Below are 18482 nucleotides of genomic sequence, written 5' to 3'. Positions count from 1 at the left end.
CATAGGTTCAAGAAGGAGACATCTCCCTGAAAAGTGTTTGCTCACGACAGTCTCAATACTTACAAATTCCGGAATTCTGCAAACTAACACACCATTTACAAACTCCCTTTCCTTGCTAAATTTTTTGTGTTGTCAATTTCCAAACTTACTCCTATCTTCCCAGTTCTGAACAACGTGTGACTTCAGAGAAAGCGAGCATCATGTCATTCCCAATCACCTTTGATGGCAGAACCTTGATATTGGTAGATGTAGTTGAAGTAGCCTTAGTGTGTAAATGCAGTGTAGTTTGTAGATGATACACAAGTTCAGCTGAGGAATAGTGCTGTGAAGGAACTGAATATCTAGTGCTGTAAATAGGGTGCCAGTCTGACACCCTGCTTTCAACCTTATAGTTTACAGTCAACAAATTGTTGTTACCAACTAACATGTTTGACTTTTTTTTGATAATCTGGTGAAAAAGAGTTAGTTTATTCACTCAGTATAATGTTGTTATCTTAACTGAGAGTTGGTAACATTAAGTGATATAAGATAATTGGCATTAAACTTCAGTTATTGCTCATGGCTAAAGCTAAGCTAGGTGGTCAAGTCCAGATAGTTAGCTCCTTGGTGACAACTTAAGTTGGGGTCAAAAAATGTATTTGATTTCTTAGCATATGCTTTTGGAATACCAAACTGAGTAATTTTACAAAATGGTGGAACAAACAAAATAGTAATGCCAGGAATTTAATGCCAGTAAATGTGAGATGGTACTTTTGATCAAAAAAAGATTTTGAAATTGGAAGAGGAAAATTTGGCAACTTCAAAGTAAGGAATGTGGCAACTTCAAAGTAAGGAATTTGGCAACACAAGAGACTGCAGGTGCTGGAGTCTCGAGCAACACACAAAACGCCAGAGGAACTCAGCAAGTCAAACAGCATCTATGGAGGGAAATGGACAGTTTTGGTTTGAGATCATTCATCTGGATTGAAAGATAGAGGGGAGATAGCTGGTATTAAAAGGGGGTGGGGGAAATGATGAGCCCCCCCCCCCCCACTGGTTCCCCTCCCCCACGACTCAGCCCTCCCCACCTCCCTCCATTTATTCCATGCTCCACCTGTTTCTCCTGTCAGATTCCATCACCTTCAGCCCTCTGTCACTTCCACCTCTCACCTCCCAGCTTCTGGCACTATTCCCACTCTCCCCTCCCCCATCTGCCTTTCATCTCCCCTCACCTGGATCCATCTATCACCCGCCTGCTCACTCCACCCTTCCCTCCAACTTCTTATACTGGCTATCTCTGCTCTATCTTTCAGTCCAGCTGAAGAGTCTCGGCCTGAAACATCAACTGTCCATCTCTTTCCATAGATGCTGCCTGACCCACTGAGTTCCTACAGCTTTTTGTGTGTTGCTAAGGAATTTGGCAGTCACATTCATGAGATGTTAACAGCACTTCCAGTAAATAGGCTATTAAAAATTTTGTTGGGAGATTAGGCTTTATGTAATGGAATATATTACATACCCATTAAAAGGTAAGACTTTTGTAAGACTTACTCCATTTGGCACACTGTGTACAATTATGGACTCCACATTATTGGAAGGATGCTGCGACAATAGGAAGGAAAAAATGAAGAATTACAGTATTTGGATGCTGCCTTGTATGAGGAAATACAAATACAGTCAACTTCCATGTATCCAGTGATTTGAGAGTTAACTGTGCAAGAAAAAAAAAACCTGCAGTTTGGCAGTTACCTCCCTTTACTGCAGCAGGCTGACTTTAAGCGTGTGTGACAGGTGGGTGGTTTTCATGTGGTTGTTGCTGTCAGGATCCATGTCAGCATGCATGCTATACATCATTTTGCATTTTGCTCATGGTCTCAAACCTCACCTGGAATAGGAATTGTTTGTTGCATGGGGACATGCAAGATTCTTCAGGATACTACCTAGCCCTTCAGGCAGTGCAGACAGATAAAGCATTTGCTGTCCTTGGTGACCAACCCATCAAAGCTGTGGCAGCATGAGATATATTCCTGAAGTCTATTGAGATCATTGGGTCCCTCTAAACAAAATTGCACTAGTAAAGCATGGCAGGGAGGCCAGAAACCCCTTACTGCACTTTGTCTTGATGCAAGGCTGTAGATTGCCAAATCTGTATGAACACATGTAATCCTATTAAGTTTCAGTTATCCTTTAATTGCATTAATTAAAGAATTAAACATGTCTAACTAAGAGAGGATGATCCTGTCCCTTAAAAAGTTGTCTTCAAGCAGAAATACAACACAGTTGTTGAAGACGAATGACTCTTGCATCATGGTCATTAGTTTGCTGTTTGGAACCTGTCCTCTAGACTTGAGTTGACAATTTACTGAATAATTTGGCTCAAGGAGTCAATGTAGGGAAATATCACTGCAATCATTTTCTAAATACTGCTAAATTTTGATATTAAGTAAGCTGATGTAGAATTTTAATATTTCAGCTTTTTACAGTTGTTTTAGAAGAAACTGTACAGATGTAGGCCACTTGATAAATGAAATCAAGGTAGCATTTTCTCAGTTAGAAGAGAACATTACAGCAGAGTACAGGCCCTTCGGCCCTTGACGTTGTGCCGACCTTTTAACCTACTCTAAGATCAATCTAACCATTCCCTCCCACATACCCCTCCATTTTTCTATCATCAATGTGCCAAAGTTCTTCTGATTCAGTGTTCCAAAGCCAAAAGGATTATGCACAGTCCCATCTGAGATAATGAGATTAGCATCATCAGAAATTAGTATAAACCATGTCCCTGAAAGTTGAAGTCTGAACTGTACAGTCCATTTGTAATTTAGTTATACAAATAATGGATTTAAAAAAATTAATTTGCAGGATGTGGGCACTACTTTTTGTGGGCTGACATTTATTGACCTTTCCCAGTTGCACTACTATCTTTGCACCATTCTGTTATTTTACACTTGTTGCTGTATTTATTGTATTTATTATTTACCATGTATACTGTTTACTGTATACACTGTGAGCCTTATGTGAGAAAGGAATTTTATTTTACCCTGGTGTATATGGCAATAAACTAATCTGAATGTGAATCTGAATCTAGTTGCCCTGAAAATACAGTAGCTGGCATTCTTTTTGAATGTCTACAATTGAGGTTTCACGTAACAGGATAATTTGCTAGGACAGTAAAGAGTATTAGAACCATATAATGGCTAGAGGAGTGGAATCTAGGTTACTGAAGGTGCAGCAGTCAATGGTGGGATAAAAGGAGAGTGAGAGATGCAGAGGAAGGCAAAGGAAATAGATTTTGTGGAGTAGTCACTGGCTGTACACTGGAGAAGCTTGTAGAGGTAGGAAGGGATAAAGCCATGAAGGGAATTTAGCATGAGGATAAGAATTTTGAATTGAAATAGCTAGAGTCTGGGATCCAATGCAGTTCAACAATAGGTGTTTGGTGTGGAATTGAATATGGACTGCAGAGGTTTGTTTGAACTGAGGTTCCTAGATGAAGGATGGGAGGCAATGTGAGGAGTGAAGTGGAATAGTTAAGTTTGGAGGTGACAAAACCCATCAATGGTGGGATAAAAGCAGGACAAGAAAGAGGCACAAGTTGTCAAAAGAAACAGATAGGAAGGTGTCTGCTCCTAGGGTTGGTCTAGGTTATAGAGGGAGAGACAAACAATTGAAGGGATACAAGGGCTTCAGCAGTGATTACCAAGGTTTCAAATGGTCTGATTCAACCCGAGATAGTGACCAAAAGTGATGGTTTTACCTTCCCAACTGCCAAACCTCAATTTAGGGTTCATTGGATGTTGGACAAGCAGTCTGATGATATGGAGGCAGTAAACATATCTAGAGCTGAATGAAATCAGTGTATGTGCACAAGCTTATTGTATGTCTGTGTGCATTATGTCACCAAGGGAATGTGCTTAGCTGAGGAAAAGACAGCCAAGATCAGATCATTGTGGGACTCTGAAGGTGGTGGCAATACAAGGGTGAATAGAAAAATAATTGTTGAAGATGTCCACTTATGATGTGAGAGGTAAGTTTGAAATCAAAGAGGGCAGTGTCACTGAGATAGACAAAGGAACAGAGGTTTTGATGAAGCATGGCAGGGTCAACTGTCTTAAAGGGCATTAACATCAAGGAAAATTAGATAAGAAAAGGTACACAGATCATAGTGCAGAGAATTACATAGAATTATTTTGAATATACAGCTCGGGAAAAGGCTATTTGGCCTAATAAATCCAAACTCTGCTCTAGCCTCCTCCCCTCTTTATCTACTACTATCAACAAAACTCTTATTTCCTTCTCCCTTGCACACGCCGAAAGCGTGGTGACACTTGCAGGCTGCTCCTAGAACATTCTACGCAAAGCTGCATTTCACTGTGTGTTTCGATGTACATGTGACTAATAAAGAAATCTTATCTAACTTATCTAGCCTCTCTTTAAAATGAAACCATACTGTTCACATCAACCACTATGTTAGCCAGTTCCACATTCTCAGTACACTAAACGTTAGCTGTGGCTCATTTGGCAGCACATTTGCCTCTGGGTCAGACAGTTAGAGTTCAAACTCCACTCTGAAGTCTTTTAAACATTATATCCAGCTGACTCTACAGTGCAGTAATGAGGGAAGACAACAATGTCAGAAGTGCCATTTTTGAATAAAACATTTAACCAAAGCCCCATCCGGCCCATGGGATGGATGTAAGAGATCCTATAGAACTATTCTGAAGAACAATAGGGAAGTTATCCTTCCATCAACACCTAAAAACAGATTACCAGGTTATTACCACAATACTACTTGCAGGAGTTTGTGTACAAATTGGCTGCCATCACTGCACTGTTTTCTAATTATACCATTGACTAAACCACACTTCAAAAAGAGCTTTATTGGCTGTATAAAAAATTTAGGACAATCTGAGACAATGATGAAAGTCACAATATATATGCAAATGTTTCTTTCTTAAAGATTTTGTTCCTATTTGATTCTTTTTTAGAATGTTATGTTGATAGCTTCTAGTTTTCTTCTTCCCCATGAGTGGAAAAATGTCTATGTCTACTTAGGCAAACTTTTCATAACTTAAAGGACGTCTGTTGGATCATCCCTTAGAGAGGAAACCAACCCAGCCTATTCTTCTTTTCTTGAAAGGTATAGCCTTGAATTTCTGGTACTAACCTTGTAAATCTTTGTGTACTCACAACATCTTCTTTATAATACAATGACCAAAACTGTACAAACGCCACGCAGGTTTAGCATACTTTTCAATTCAGTTCCTTTACAAATAAACTCTAGTGCTTGGATTGTTTTCTCACAGTCTTACTAACCTGCATTACTATAGTTATTTATCGGTTTGTATTCTGAGATCCCTTTGTTCCTCTAGCCCTCATTTATTTTCCAATGCACAACCACCACTTTTTTTTCTACCAAAATATAGTACCATATTCTTGCCTCTGTCGAAAGTCATCTGTCAATGATATGCCTTTTCTGGAAGTATACCAATATTTTCTCATAATTTGTTGTGGTCCTCCGCAATATTGACTATCACCCTTGAGTCGGTGTCATCCATAAATTTCAAATTTTTTTTAAAAATTAAAAATAAAACAAAGTCCAAATCTTTAATGTAAATTGTGAATAGCAATTGTTACAGCACTAATCTTTCTGGAATTATTCTTTCCACATTCTGTCATTCTGAATAGCTACCCTTACTCTGCAGTTTCTGTCTCGAAGCTACCAATATGCAAATTTCCTGACTTCCCAGATTTAGGAGGCAACAAAATGTTCAAACAGCAAGAAAAGGTTTGAAATGAGGTTATGGTTTCCACAGGAGGACAGAGGGAGAGAGAGCATGCATGTTATGAACATGAGTAGGGGATCAGACTGGGTTGATGATAGTAGTTTTGAAATGAATGAAGAACCTAGCCAAGGAGTATGACCCAGCAATGTCAACTGACACAGGACCAGATAGTGAAGCTGGATGGCAAATATTTTGGCTAGAATAGGGATGTAAGACAAGGAGGTGTTCTCATGGGTAAAATGATGTCCATGAGAAGAGATTGCCAGAACCTAGAGAATGATGCAAGTCCAGAGTGGAGGCAGATGAAATAAAAACAGAAAATGTTGGAACATCATCTGTGGAAAGAGAAATAAGAGTTAGCATTGCAATTTAATGACCTATCTTCAGAATAGCGGGCAGGAGGAACCAGGTGGAAAATTGCCTAGTTCAACATGAACAATTTTCATAATTCAATTTGTTATGACTGATTAGTGTACGCATTCCAATTCACCATGTATGTATTCCAATTGTTGAGGTTATATGCAAATCTGTTGCTCACAAACAACTTGCAATTTCTCGTCACTTAAAATTCTTTTATCCACCATTTCCTGCAGCTTGATTATATGATTAAAATAATATATAACAAATTTTTAACAAAATAAAGGTGACATGTCCCATTTCTCAGAGCCTAAAAATCAGCTACAAACTTTTAAAGCAAATTTAAATAGTCCAAGAAGCCACAGAAGAAAAGGCATAATTGAATGTCGTAATTTTGACAAGCTCCATACAAAAAAAATCAGGCTCCAATGCCTTTAAAATGAAAAATCAGGACAATCTTTGTCCCTTCTCTCAATTTAGAGCTGGCATAAGATTATACCAATATCCAGGTCTCATGGAGCTTTTGTCCTAGTTCTCAAACGGTTTTAGTAGAAGAACAGAAGAATCTAGATTTTTCTAGCGATTATTTATCCTGTCAGAAAGTTCAGAGGGCTACCTGCATGTCCAAAACTGCTTATGAATCCCTGCTTCAATCCCTAACACCACTGAAAATGTTGTCTCCCTCTCCTGGTCAGGTCCTATTGCTAAGTGCTTGAAGAAGCAGGCTTAATAACTAGTGAAGAGAGCAGTTCATCTTCATGATTGGAACTACCAAAGATGTAGAGACAAGACAGAATGTGCATGGGGCACTGGAAAAGCATTACAATAAAGCATGGTTAAGAAACAGGTGGGATTAGACAGAGAGTTGGAAATGAAAGCTGGAAGGTGGTTTATGACTGCCCATGTGTAAGTGCACAGAGCATGATAATAAGGTTTATGTGAAGCAGACATAAATTGCCTAATGGGATTATGGTATGCAGGGACATTACCACCTTGTTCAAAAAGGAGAGAGTTGTAACTTTAATATTTCTGGCTACAGGATATTCAGGAAATGTAGGGAACACAAAAACAAAACAAGGTGGCACCATTGATCAAAGATACTGTAATAGCACTGGAAAAAGATTATGTGCTTAAGGATCCAAAATCTGAAATTATTTGGTTAGAATTAAATATCAATAGCATAGTTATTACTCTTATGGTTCATACTATAACCCAATGAGCAGTGAGATAAAGAAAATCAAATTCTGGAGGCATAGGTCAGAAAATGCAATACAGTTATCAATAATGATGGTAGAAAATTTCAAATATTTGGATACAGACTGGGATAATAAAGAGGATAAAGAAGGGAAAGGAATTCTTGAAATATTCATGAGAATTTTCTTGATAAATATGTTTCCAACCCAACAAAATGGAAACAGTGCTGTATCTAGTCCTGTGAAATGGAATATTATATTTGGAGCTTAGGTGAGGGAGGTTTTGGAAAAACAATCTGAATGAAATATCATTAAATTAAGCATAGTTAATGAACTGGAAGGGAAACCTCAGTGAGTTGAAAGGAGATCCAGCCCAAGTGAATAGGAATCAAAGACTGAGAACACCTCTGAGGTACTAATTACATATTTGCCATCTGTCTTCACTAGGAAATGACCTCACAGTGCAAGGGGCAGGTGGATGGAGGATACATAAAGCTTTCTGACAGGTAAATATTTAATTTAATCCATTTCTAATTTAAACAATGGAATTTTTTAAAAAACAAAAATAGGAAGGTAATGATGAAATAGCTAAAGATTAATTAAATAAATAAAAAGGAAATAAAGCAAGAAAATTGAAAAAGAAAGCATGTTTAAATGCTTGTGTCTGTTATGTGCCACAACTACATTGCATGGGAGCTGGTGGAGAGCAACATAATCTCAGAAAGCCACATCAGGAATAAATCTCTGGATCTCAATGAAATTTTGTTCAGAATTGTTACGTTGCAGTCTGAGGTGCAAATTTTGTAGGACATCAGACAGGTTCTGTTTATTTTGATTCAGGAGGCATTCCTAGAACATAGAACAGTACAGCACAGCCCACAATGTTGTGCCGACCTTTAAACCTCGCCTAAGACTATCTAACCCTTCCTCCCACATATCCCTCTATTTTAAATTCCTCCATATGCTTATCTAGTAATCTCTTGAATTTGACCAATGTACCTGCCTCCACCAACGCCCCAGGCAGCGCATTCCATGCCCCAACCACTCTCTGGGTAAAGAACCCTCCTCTGATATCTCCCTTGAACTTCCCACCCGTTACTTTAAAGCCATACCCTCTTGTATTGAGCATTGGTGCCCTGGGAAAGAGGCGCTGGCTGTCCACTCTATCTATTCCTCTTAATATTTTGTACACCTCTATCATGTCTCCTCTCATCCTTCTTCCCTTCAAAGAGTAAAGTCCTAGCTCCCTTAGTCTCTCCTCAGAATGCATACTCTCTAAGCCAGGCAGCATCCTGGTAAATCTCCCCTGCACCCTTTCCAACGCTTCCACATCCTTCCTATAATGAGGTGACCAGAACTGGACACAGTACTCTAAGTGTGGTCCAACCAGAGTTTTTATAGAGCTGCATCATTACCACGCGGCTTTTAAAACTCGATCCCTCGACTTATGAAAGCTAACACCCCACAAGCTTTCTTAACTACCCTATCCACGTGTGAGGCAACTTTCAGGGATCTGTGGATATGGACCCCCAGATCCCTCTGCTCCTCCACACTACCAAGAAGCCTGCCATTAACTTTGTACTCTGCCTTGGAGTTTGTCCTTCCAAAGTGTACCACCACACACTTCTCCGGATTGAACTCCATCTGCCACTTCTCAGCCCAGCTCTGCATCCTATCAATGTCCCTCTGCAATCTTCGACAGTCCTCTACACTATCCACAACACCACCAACCTTTGTGTCGTCTGCAAGATTACCAACCCACCCTTCTACCCCCTCATCCAAGTCATTAATAAAAATCACGAAATCATATTCTTATACATTACGTTAGGTGGGTTACAAATCTATTATTTTCAGATAAAACTAAGGGAAGCAGGTGAGCCACAGTTAAAACGTTGGAGGAATGTCAACATTTAACCATGTGCAAATGAGCGCAAAGTCTGTAAATGGAGCACATGGTACAGGTCTTTATGGAGACATGGTTACAGGGTGCCCAAGTATGGGAACCAGATAGATTTATAGAGTCATAGGATTGTACAACTCAGAAACAGGCACTTTGGCCCACCATGCCCACGCCAACCATTGCACCCAACTATACTAATTCCATTCACCTGCATTAAGTCCATAGTCTTCTATTTCTTGGCAATTCAAATACTTGTCTAGATGCTTCTCAAATATTGTGAGAGTTTCTGCCTCCACCACCTCCGCAGAAAAGGCATTCTAGATTCCAACCACTCTCTGTGTGAAAAATCCCCCCTCAGATTCCCTCTAAACCTCCTACCTCTCGATTTAAACCTATGCCCTTTTATCTTAGACACCCCCACAATAGATAAGATTCTTACTATCTACCCATCTATCCCCCTTATAATTTTGTATACCTCCTTCAGGTCACCCCTCGGTCTACTCTGCTTCAGGGAAAACAAACTCAGGCTATTTAATGGAGACACAAGAGACTGCAAATGCTGGAATCTGGAGCAACACACAAAGCACTGAAGAAACTCAGCAGGTCAGGTGGCATCTATGGAGGGAAACGGACAATTGACATTTCAGGTCAAGACCGTTCATCTGGACTGATGACCAGATGAAGGGCCTCGACCCAATGAAGGTCCAGATGAAGGGGCTCAGTCTGAAATATTGACTGTCCATTTTCCTCCATAGATGCTGCCTGACCTGCTGAGTTCCTCCAGTGCTTTATATGCTGCTCCAGGCTCTTCTCATAACTGAAATACTCCAATCCAGGTGAATCTCCTCTGCAACCTTTCATATCCTTTCATAGTGTGGCAACTAGAACTGCACACAGTACTCCAAGTGTGGGCTAACTTAAGTTTTATAAAGTTGAGGATTAACATGATGTCCTAATTCTCATATTTTATATCCAGGTCAATGAAGACAAGCCTTCTTCACCATCTTGACCGCCTGTGCTGCCACTTTCAGGGATTTATGAACTTTACCCCCAACATCCCTCTGTTCATCAACACTCCCTAGGGTCTTACCACTTATTGTGTATGTGCTTCCCTTGTTTGTCCGCTCAAACTGCAACATGTTGCAGTTGTCAGGATTAAATTCCATCTGCCATTGCTCCGCTCGACCTTCCTGCTGATCTATATCATTAAGTAGCCTTAGGGGATCCTTGTCACCATCTATGACAAATCAATTTACATGTCATCTGCAAACTTACTAATCATACCTCCGACACTAACATCCAAGTCATTAATGTACATCACTAACTACAAAAGTCCCAGCACCAACTCTTGTACCAAGTCACAGACTTTAATCAGGAAAAACAACTATCCACCACCACCTTCTATCACTGCCAATTTTGGATCCTTGAGCTTTGGACGAGAGGCAACTCAAGAGGAAACTCACTTATCTGCAACACAGGAGTCAGTTATGGACCATCAGGTTCAGGTTGGCTCCCAGCAGAACAATCCCATCAGTCCCATTCTTCTTATTTTCCTGTTTTCCTGTAGTTCTGCAACTTATTCATCTTGTGTCTTAATCAATTCCCCTTTGGCTCTTTTGCCACTTACATACACCAAGCATAATTTACAGCAGCCAGTTAACCTACCAGCACATCATTGGGATGTGGGAGAATACTGGCGCACCATGCGGTTACAGAGAAAATGTGCAAGCTCCACACAAGCAGCATCTCCAAGGTCAGGACTGAACCTAAGTCACTGAGACAGCAATATTAGCTGCTGCACCACCATGCTCCTAAGTTTGACCAGATAACAAATGGAACAAATGGAAAGAATTATAGAATAAAAACTCAAGATATAAAATCATTTAAGGTAGAGCTAAGAGCCAGCAAAGGTAAATGCTGGTCTACTTTGTAGGCCCTCTAACAATAAATGTTATTTTGAGCAGAGAAGAAAATCAGAAAGTTCAGCTAGGGCAATACCATAATCATAGAAGATTTCAGTATTCATATGCACAAGACAAATCAAATTTGCAGGATTAACGTGGAGGGTGTTCATGGAATGCATCCAAGGTAGTTTTCAAGGTCAGGATTTTGAGCAGCCAAGAAGAGAAATAGAATTTCAGATTATGTAATGCAATTGCTACAGATTAACTCATACATTTAGTAGAGGATTCTCTGGTGAAGATTAATCATGTCATGATAGATTTTTATTTTTAGGTTTATATTGAACATTACATTTGAAATAATGGTCTTAAATCTTAAGGAAGAAAATAATATAGATAAGAGGATGAGTTGGCTAAGGCAGATTGGGAAACAAAGTTAAAAGATATGATGAATAAGAAATTGTAAACATTTAAAGAATTTATAATTTGCTGAAAATATACATTCCTTTAAGGACTAAAGCTCTATGCAAATTAAAGGTCATATTAGATTAATGCAAGGGACATATAATGTGATTAAAAGGAATAGGAGGCCTGAGGATTGAGAGGATTTTAGAATTCAGGAAAGAATAATTACGAAATTGATTAAGAGACAAACATTACAGTATGAGAATAAAGAAACAAAATCCAAAGCAAATCATAAAAGCTTCTGAAGGCATGTAAAAGGATGAGTTAAGGTGGATCCCCTTACTGAGAAGGAATCATTTATAATGCAAAATAAAGAAGCAATAGAGACCTTAAAGATACAATTGGTATTTGCCTTAATGATGGAAGATATTAAAATAATTCAGAACTAATGGAGAATCTAAGATCTACTGAGAGCAAGGAGTTTCCAGTAATTAATATTCAGCAAAAAGTAGTACTGGAGAAATTAATGTGACTAAATTCCATGATAGTTCAATGGTCTACAACTTAGGGTTTTAAAAAAGGTGGTTACAAAGGTAATGAACATACAAGTTCAGAATCAGGTTTATTATCACTGACATATGTCTTGAAACTTGTTGTTTTGCAGCAGCAGTACAGTTCAAGACATAAAGACATAAAAAGTACTTTAAGTTACAACAATAAATAAATAGTGCAAAAGAGGAATAACGTGGTAGTGTTCAGAAATCTGATGGCGGAGGGGAAGAAGCTGTTCCTGAATCATTGAGTGTAGCTCTTCAGGCTCCAGTACCTCCTCCCCAATGGTAGTAACGTGAAGAGGGCATGTCCCAGGTGGTTAGGGTCTTTAATGATGGATGCCACTTAATTTTTGATTATTCCTAATTGGTTTTTATAAAGTTGTTTTTTCAGTTGGGAGCTTGTTTTTCTCCAGTTGCAGCAGCCAGGGCAGCAGAGGGGAGGAACTAACAGTTTTTTTTAAGTTGTGTGATTGGCTAAGTGTGTGGCAACTCAGCCAATGATTGGAAGGTAGGGTAAAGTGGAGTAGCCATTGTGAGAGTGGGCCAGTGTAGGAGTGGGAATCTGAGGCTTTGGTAAGGAGGCACAGGTGCGTAGCAGGTAAGAACAGGTAAAGTTTTTTATATAGTAGTTAAATAAAAACACATCAAATTATAACTAATTAAATAAAGCAGGGATGCTAGATCAGGTGATGTGTTGTAGCTGCATGATGTGGGAGCTGGTGGACCCTTTTGTGGTTCCTGGTGACCACATCTGCAGCAAGTGTTGTTTGCTTGAGGAACTCAGGCTCAAAGTTGATGACCTGGAATCTGAGCTTCAAACACTACAATGCATCAGGGAGGGGAAGAGTTATCTGGATGCTGTGTTTCAAGCGGCAGTCACACCCATTAGATTAACCACTTCAAATTTGGTCTGTGGTCAGGGACAAGAGGGTGTGACTGTGAGTGAGGCAGGTAGGGGGATCCAAGAGGTAGTGCTGGAGGAACCTCAGCCCTTAACCTTGTCCAACAGGTTTGAGATTCTTGCTCCCTGTGCGGATGAGAGTGGGGGCTATAGGAAGGATGACCAACCAAACCGTGGTTCAGGGAGCCATTCAAGAAGGGGCAGAGAAGAGAAATGTAGTTGTGATTGGGGACAGTATAGTCAGGGGAACAGACACAATTCTCTGTCGCAAGGATCGAGTGACCTGAAGGCTGTGTTGCCTGCCTGGTGTCTGGGTTTGGGATGTCTCATTTGACCTGCAGAGGAATTTGGAATGGGAGGAGAAAGGTCCAGTTGTCGTGGTCCATGTGGATACTAATGACATAGGTAGAACAAGGAAAAAAGTTCTGCTGAGGGAATTTGAGCAGCTAGGGACTAAATTAAAAAGCAGAACCAAAAAGGTAATAATCTCTGGATTGCTGCCTGAGCCACATGCAAATTGGCACGGGGTAAATAAGGTCAGAGAGTTAAATGTGTGGCTCAAAGATTGGTGTGGGAGAAGTGGGTTTGAATTTGTGGGACATTGGCACCAGTATTGGGGAAGGAAGGAGCTGTTCTGATGGGATGGGCTCCACCTGAACCATGCTGGGACCAGTGTCCTGGTGAATCGCATATCTAGGGCTGTAGATAGGGCCTTAAACTAAATAGTAGGGGGGTGGGTTCAACAGATTGGAACGGTATGGATAAAGTAAAAGGGAAGGAGAGTGCAGGAAAGGTTACTGAAGTCTGCAGAATAAAGAATAAGACAAAGGTTAGAAAGGGATAAGAATTTAACTTCAGGCAGCATGGAGACAAATATGAGAAGAAGGGTGGTGAATGCAGGACTGAAGGCGTTGTATTTGAATGCATGCGGTATATGAAATAAAGTAGATGAGCTTATAGCGCAGTTAGAAATTGGCAGATATGACGTTGTGAGAATCAGAATCTTGGTTGAAAGAAGATCACAGCTGAGAGCTAAACATCCAAGGATACACATCCTATCAGAAAGACAGGCAGCTGGGCAGAGGGGGTGAGGATCAGAAGATGTAGAATCCTTGTGAGTAGAGTTAAGAAACTGCAAGGGTAAAAAGACCCTGATGGGAATTATATACAGGCCTCTGAATAGTAGCCCAAGGGCAATGTTATGGTGGTCATGGGGGATTTCAATATGCAGCTAGATTGGGAAAATCAGGTTGGTACTGGATTCCAAGAGAAGGAATTTGTAGAATGCCTAAGAAATGCCCTTTTAGAGCAGCTGGTGATTGAACCCACTAGGGAAAAGGCAATTCTGGATTTGGTGTTGTGCAACGAATCAGATTTGATTAGGGAGCTTCAGGTAAAGGAACTCTTAGAAGGCAGTGATCATAATATGATAGAATTCACCCTGCAGTTTGAGAGGGAGAAGCTGAAATCAGATGTATCAGTATTACAGTTGAGTAAAAGTAACTACAGAGGCATGAGAGGAGCTGGACAAAGTTGATTGGAAGGGAACCCTAGCAGGGATGACGATAGAGCAGCAATGGCAGGAGTTTCTGGGAGTAAATTCTGAAGACGCAGGGTCACTTCATTCCAAAGAAAAAGAAGCATTCTAAAGGGAGGATGAGGCAACCATGGCTGACAAGGGAAGTCAAAGGCAGCATAAAGCAAAAGAGGGCATACAATATTGCAAAAGTTAGTGGAAAGCTAGAGGATTGGGAAGCTTTTAAAAATGAACGGAAGATAACTAAAAAAAGCAGTAAGGGGAGAAAAGATGAAATATGAAGGTAAGCTACCCAATAATATAAAAGAGGATACAAAAGTTTTTTCAGATATATAAAGAGAGGCAAGAGTGGACATCGGACCACTGGAAAATGACGCTGGAGAGATAGTAATGAGGAACAAAGAAATGGCAGACGAACTGAATAAGTATTTTGCATCAGTCTTCACCGTGGAAGACACCAGCAACATGCCAGAAATTCAAGAGAGTCAGGGGGTAGAAGTGAGTGTAGCCACTATTACTAAGGAGAAGGTGCTTGGGAAACTGAAAGGTCTGAAGGCAGATAAGTCACCTGGACCAGATGGACTACACCCCAGGGTCTGAAAGAGGTAGCTGAAGAGATTGTGGAGGCAATAGTAGTGATCTTTCAAGAATCATTAAAGTCAAGAATGGTTCTGGAGCACTGGAAAATCACAAATGTCACTCCACTCTTTAAGAAGGGAGGGAGGCAAAAGACAGGAAATTATAGGCCAATTCACCTGACTTTAGTGGTTGGTAAGATGTCAGAGTCCATTATTAAGGATGAGGTTTCAGGGTACTTGGAAGCACATGATAAAATAGGCTGAAGTCAGCGAGATCTTGCCTGACAAATCTGTTGGAATTCTTTGAAGAAGTAACAGGCAAGATAGACAAAGGAGAGTCAGTGGATGTTGTTTACTTGGATTTTCAGAAAGCCTTTGATGAGGTGCTGCACATGAGGCTGCTAAACAAGATAGGAGCCCATGGTATTACAGGAAAGGTCCTAGCATGGATAGAAGATTGGCTGACTGGCAGAAGGCAAAGAGTGGGAATAAAGGGGGCCTTTTCTGGTTGGCTGCCGAAGACTAGTGGTGTTCCGCAGGGGTCGGTATTGGATCCGCTACTTTTCACGTCATGTGTTAATGATCTAGATGATGGAATTGATGGCTTTGTGGCCAAATTTGCAGATACAAAGATAGGTGGAGGGGCAGGTAGTGTTCAGGAAGGAGGGAGTCTGCAGAAGGACTTGGACAAGTTGGGAGAATGAGCAAATAAGTGGCAGATGGTATACAGTGTAGGAAAATGTACGGTCATGCACTTTAGTAGAAGGAATAAAGGTGTAGACTATTTTCTAAGCAGGGAGCGAATTCAGAAATCGGAGGTGCAAAGGGAGTTGGGAGTCCCAGTGCAGGATTCCCTTCAGGTTAACTAGCAGGTTGGGTCGGTAGTAAGGAAGGCAAATGCAATGTTAGCATTCATTTCAAGAGGACTAGAATATAAAAGCAAGGATGTAATGCTGAGGCTTTATAAGGCATTGGTCAGACCATATTTGGAGTATTGTTAGCAGTTTTGGGCCCCATATCTAAGCAAGGATGTGCTGGCATTGGAGAGCGTCCAGAAGAGGTTTACAAGAATGGTCCCGGGAATGAAAGGGTTAACGTATGAAGAGTGTTTGATGGCTCTGGGGTGTTTGAAGAGTGTTTGATGCTCACTGGAGTTTAGAAGGATGAGGGGGGATCTCATTGAAACCTACCAAATATTGAAAGGCCTGGATAGAGTGGACGTGGAGAGGATGTTTCCAGTAGTGGGAGAGTCTAGGACCAGAAGGTACAGCCTCAGAAGGACATCCCTTTAGAACAGATGAGGAGGAATTTCTTTAGCCAGAGGATGGTGAATCTATGGAATTCATTGCCACAGACGGCTGTGGAGGCCAAGTCATTGGGTATATTTAAAGTGGAGGTTGATAGGTTCTTAATTAGTAAGGAGGGAGAAGGCAGGAGAATGGCGTTGAGAGGGAAAAATAAATCAGCCATGATCGAATGGCAGAGCAGACTCAAAGGGCCGAATGGCCTAATTCTGCTCCTATGTCTTATGGTCTTATGGTTCCTCACTATATTATTCCCGGAACTGTCTCAAATGTATTACAATGACTCTGTCATCCATTTGCTATTTTGGTTTGTTCAGTTTCTATGAAGATTAAATACCCCAAGTTTTATTGCATTAGCTTTATTATATGCTCCTCTAATTTGCTGATTTGTATTTATTGAACCATGAATACACTTAAAGGCCTATAAGCAACATAGTCTGTGTTTCCTCCCCTTCATTATTTCTGACGCTTCTCATATATGTCCGGCTACATCAAATCCAAAGTAATATCTAATGCTAACTTGAAATTTTTAACAAAAGAAATGAAATACAAAAGCAAAGAGGTGACCCTAAAAATGAACAAATCAATAGTTAAGAGTGAGTTGTAATATTATGTTCTGTCTTCTTTAGAAATAAGGCCAAGACCATGGAGACAGTACAAAGGAGGTTCAGTACAATGGTAGGACAAAGGCTTTATTTATGAAGGGAAGTTAGAGAAACTAGGCCTCTTTTAAATAGAACAAAGGTTAAAGGAGATTTCAGATGTTCAAAGTTACGAATGTTTTGATAAGGTGCACTGGGAATACTTTTCCAGTGATCAGTAAAAATGGGGCTTTGAATCTGTGTAAAATTAATGAGAGAAGAGTTACAGAGAACTGTTCAACAGATGGCTTGTTGAGGCATTTAATGTCTGAGCAAGGCAATGGTTTAACCAGAATTCATGGTAGACTTAAGAGGAAACTGGATGAGTGAAAAAAGACATGAGGAAAGGACAGGATAATGGAATGAAATAAATTTCAAACAGCTGGTATGTACAGGCTAAATGAGGAAGGATGGATGAATGGAAGGATGGAGGGACTAGATGGAAAACTCTTTTGAAGGGCCAACACAGAAATAATGGCTAAATTGCCTCATTCTGTGCCTTTTAATTCTATAATTCAAGGTTGCCAACTGGAATTTTCAATGTCATGGTGCAAAGATTAGATATTTGCAAAAAAAACATAAAATGTTATAAATATTCAGCAAGTCAAGCAGCATCTATGGAGAGAGAAACCAAGTTAATATTTCATTTTGCCAACCTATCATCAGATTTTTGCAAGATACTGACAAAGATTGGAACTGCTCTCACTGGCTGCTGCTAAATGGCTCCACAGTTATTTTGGCATTCTTAGACTTTCTTTTGTCGGTGATATTGCATCTCATTTTCCTGAAAGTAGAGTTTGAATACCCAAGAACAATTGTAAATCTCTGAAAGTAAATTTTAATTAAGAAGTTACGAAAATTTTAGTTCCTAGAATAAAGCCAAGTCCAGATCAGGTTGTTGCAGGGTTTCTGCATGCTTTACCTTATTTTAAATGTCACTTTCTTTTAAGTATATAAATTACCTTTGTTAATTATGAAATAGTTATGCCACTAAAAAAATGTCCTAACTAATTTATAATTGAGAATAGGAGCAGCTTCACTAATATTTGTATATAACATGTATAATGATAGTTCCACAAATTGGATAGCCGCAGATTGGAGAATTTAATTAACTTCTCTTTCTATAATTCAGAAGCTAAATGCTGTTGATTGGTTTATTAATCCAAATCACTTTTTGTAATGATTAATCACTTCGGGTGATTCCACTGAGGATGTTAAATTTGAAGAAATGAATTATGTACTGATTAAACCTTTGAACCTGATGTTTGTTTTCATATATAAAATTGAAGTGAAATATAAAATTCCTGTGTTACTCAGGATATTTCCAAGTTGCAGTTCATTTGTTCATGTGCATTAAATGAGATTGCATGGGTCATTTACACTGTTGCATGCTGCAGCATCAAGATTGCAATTTTCATTTGTAATACTAGTGCCCACAGTGCAAGC

Source organism: Pristis pectinata, chromosome 22, assembly GCF_009764475.1.
Source record: "Pristis pectinata isolate sPriPec2 chromosome 22, sPriPec2.1.pri, whole genome shotgun sequence".
NCBI classification, from domain to species: Eukaryota; Metazoa; Chordata; class Chondrichthyes; order Rhinopristiformes; family Pristidae; genus Pristis; species Pristis pectinata.
The sequence above is the reverse complement of the archived record's forward strand: the minus strand, read 5'-3'. Positions refer to the sequence as shown.